We start from the raw sequence: 388 nt of genomic DNA on the forward strand, positions 1-388 counted from the left end.
ACTTAAGACATTATACAGAAACAGATACGGAAACAATGTATAAATATTTAGAAACCTTCTTAGGGGAATCTGCAAAAGCTACATGGGAAAGTTTTAAGACAAACTGCCCATATGATTTCCAGGTTTTATTAAGTATGGGACCAAATCCCTATAATTTCACAAACAAAATGCATATGTTATTAACTGGAAAAGATCCAAATAGTGGATTATTAACACTACAAAAGGAAGCATTAATCAAACTAGAACAATTAAATATTTCGCATTGGGTATATATAAAGAAATTCCTACAAGACTATTTTTATTATTGCACCGTCAGCGGAAATACTTTTAATGAAGAATTAGGCAAAAAATTATTCAATAAATTACCTGGAGCCTTAGGAAGAGAAAT

The sequence above is a fragment of the Capsicum annuum genome, chromosome 5, assembly GCF_002878395.1.
Source record: "Capsicum annuum cultivar UCD-10X-F1 chromosome 5, UCD10Xv1.1, whole genome shotgun sequence".
Classification (NCBI taxonomy): domain Eukaryota; kingdom Viridiplantae; phylum Streptophyta; class Magnoliopsida; order Solanales; family Solanaceae; genus Capsicum; species Capsicum annuum.